This window comes from Diabrotica virgifera, chromosome 6 (assembly GCF_917563875.1).
Source record: "Diabrotica virgifera virgifera chromosome 6, PGI_DIABVI_V3a".
In the NCBI taxonomy this organism is placed as follows: Eukaryota; Metazoa; Arthropoda; class Insecta; order Coleoptera; family Chrysomelidae; genus Diabrotica; species Diabrotica virgifera.
In genome coordinates, this window is record NC_065448.1 from 100,029,409 (window position 1) to 100,032,940 (window position 3,532).

Here is a 3,532-nt window from a genome sequence, read left to right on the forward strand (position 1 = left end):
CCATAAGACATTCTGTGAACATACTACCAATGTTCCTATATTTTAAGTTGCGAAATAATACATACGTGTAAGAGATACAACATTACTTATAACATACCAGACAAACTAAGTGACATTTTAGGCCTACAGTGCAATAATATGTCAAATTTAAAGAGTTTCCCAAGTTCAATGAATTATAAACATACAAATGTAATAAAAATTATTGTTCGCGAATATTCAATTTGGAATGCGATTTTGTTAATAAAAAAAATACTTATAACTTATGCAAAACCCAAGCGAGGCATTTATATTTATTTCTTTTGCGTTCATTTTCAAATTCGCCGTGCATATATTTTTGTGCATGGCGCTTGAGAGGGCATCACGTGACTAAAAACGACCAACCAACGACCTCGCTTCGGCCATCTTGGCATCTTCATCTTGGCGACCTTGCCGTTGCCCGGCCTTGCCTTGCCGTGGATTGTTGTTTGTATTTTGTATTATTTGTGCTTTTTAAGAATATTTTTTTAATTCGGATACTTTTATAATAGCTTTAATAGTATTATTAACATAGTGCATAAAATGGTGTCCTGTTTTTAACGCAGTTGGAGTAGCAGAAACAAATGTAGATAAAAAAATCTGCAGGAATAACGTTTCAATTATGACAGAAGCTCAAAACAAATGACTGTGAATGAAAAGCCCTATTAAAAGGTTAGTATGCAAATATGTAAACGAAAGCATGCCCTGTATTTCAGAAAATAAATTAATACTATTAATACCCTAATAATACTATTCATAAAAAATCTTTTAAGTAACGTAGATATAACAAAGTGAATAAAAGGCATAAATCAGAAGAATTATTATTTTATTTTATAAGTTAATAATTGGTCATATCCATTTATTATTTTAATAATAATTGTGAATAAGCCACAAACTTCGCTTATTCCTAACTAAAATAGTAAATAGAGATAGGTAATAACAAAAGGATTTGTAAAACTAAAATAATTCTTTTTGCGTTTTTGCTAGTGTATGCGTTTATAAATAGGATGGTAGACCACACACTATAATATGCAGTACCAACTAATGAATACACAGAATATTATAGACGATTTGCTAAACTCAGTCTCAGTACTAATTACTGTAATTTTGGCAAAATTGGCCAAAAACAAAAAAAATTACCTACTAAAATCACTAGCCAGTTGTGTCTGAGTTTGGGGAACCGACTATACTAATAAACAATTTCTAAGCTGTTTTATAATAATTTTGTGAGTTCATTAATCATATTTTTTATTTAAAACTAAAATTTGTTAATAATGCTTAGTAATGCATATATTTTGTATTTTTAGCTTTCCAGAAGATCCTGCGAAGAAGACAAGAAAGTATAGATTAGATTTGTTAATAGAGGAGTATGTTCAAAACACTTTTTAGAAAAAGATATTGACAGAACTTCACTTTCATCTGTTCGTTTGAGAGACTGTGCTGTTCCAATAGCTTATGTCACACAGGTATATGCATAACCTAATTAATAATACAGTCCGTACAATATAGATACTGTTGTAATTCATTATCTACATCGGAGATCTAAGTTGACATTGTTGCCCAACTACAAAAAATTTTTGAATTCATTTTAAGTCAAATATATCACATAATTATTGCGAAGTAGATTATACAACAAAACAGATTAATATTCAATGTAAATAAATAAAAACATCAGAAATCGAAAACAAGAATTAAGGTATAATCTTATGTTACAGTTATTAAGATACCAAGGGTATTATAGGGATATACGTTGACCGAAAGCGTTATTATTATAATACCTGTGGTGCCTTCAACGTTTAATGTCCGACTAAATTATTCTTTATATGCGAAAAATTTGAATGAATTTTGAATTGATTAGTTTTTAAATAAGTACATTTACCAGTAACAGTAGTAACGTAATTGTGGTAACCATAGTTTTAGTTAGGTTGATATTTGTCAACTTGACAGTATCTAAGTCGTTATTTAAATTTAATGCCCAAGGGCGTTATATCGTACTTAACAGACTTCAAAATGTCATTATTTGTCAAATAATGTACCAGTAGGACATTAAAGTAAATAATAAAAACAATAAATATAATGAATACTAAATACTTATTTGTTTGTGAAAAATCTATTTCTTTGTGGCTTTTTTGTAATTAATTATTCTAATGGGGAAATAAGCCACAATTTACTTGAAAAAATAATTTTATTAAAGTTTCTACTTCCACATCGGATGTCGTTGTCAAAATACAAAATGTTCATTATTATTATTTTATTTATTAAATATTATTTATTTAAATATTATTTAGTATTTATTTTTTTATTATTATTATTTATGCATATTATTACCTGTAAATAATATTTCTTCTGATTGTTAATTGTAAAGGATAGAAAAATTACCTTTTATTTTATTTTCTTTTAGAATCAGCTGAGAGAAGTGGTCTACAAAAAACCAGAAAGGAAACGGAATATGTGGCTACGAAAAGCAAAAGAAAGGTTTACAAAGCAAATGTGACACATTTTTTTATAATATTTAGGAATGTCAGCAAATTACATTAAAAAATGTATGTAAAGATTTTTTGCAATAAAAATGTTTATATTTATCAAGGATGTATTATTTGGTATGGCCATATATCGTCAGTGATGTGACAGTACCTCCTATCTGTTTTTTTCAAGAGATTTGTAAGATAGACTAAAAACTTGTTTCGGCCACCTCCTGTTTTCATATATTTTTTGACTTGTTTTGCAGTAAATTCAACTATCTATTTACTACAAAAAAAGTCAGAATACGTACGAAACCAGAAAGTGACCTTAAAAAATGTTTTTCGTCTCCTGCAAACCTCATGAAAAAACATATAGGAGGTATTGTCACATTACTGACGATATATTTCAGTGAATGTCTAAAAAATATACTGTGAATGTTCAAAGAACGTTCGTAGACATTCATGGAATGTTCTAACAAGACATTCAGTCTAAAAATATACTGTGAATGTCCAAAGAACATTCATGGAATGTTCCAACAAGACATTCAGTCTAAAAAATAGACTGTGAATGTCCAAAGAACATTCGTAGACATTCATGGAATGTTCCAACAGAACATTCTAAGAATATTTAAAATGCTGACACAGCACTTTCCTGGTACTTTCCAGGGACATTCGTGTGCATTTGGGGACATTCCAGGAATGTTTTCAATGTCCTGTGTGTACATTCCAGGAACATTCATGGAATGTTTTGTGTTATTAGGGAGTACGCCACTGAGATATTTCAAACTAAAAATCATTTTTGAATTCCTCGTTCAATTTACGACAAATATCTTTCTTTTCTTTTTTTATATGATGCGCCGTTTTTATGCAAAAAAAATGAAACATCTTAACGTTTACAAAGTATTTGAAATAAGTTTCTATGCACAATGGATACTACCTCGAATACTTTGTAAGCATTTAGATGTTCTATTTTTTGTACAAAAACGGCGTCTCATATGAAAAAAAGGCAAGATTTTTGTCACAAATTATACAAGCAACTCAAAAATGATTTTTAA

General features: G+C 29.0%; 1 long non-coding RNA gene across 1 annotated transcript; it reads left to right on the forward strand.

Moving 5' to 3' along the window:
• Window positions 1-213: 213 nt before the first annotated feature.
• LOC126886657 (uncharacterized) lies at window positions 214-2,597 on the forward strand. Its single transcript, XR_007698736.1, has 3 exons — window positions 214-687; window positions 1,323-1,481; window positions 2,417-2,597. It is a non-coding gene; the product is annotated as an uncharacterized LOC126886657 (long non-coding RNA).
• Window positions 2,598-3,532: the final 935 nt, after the last annotated feature.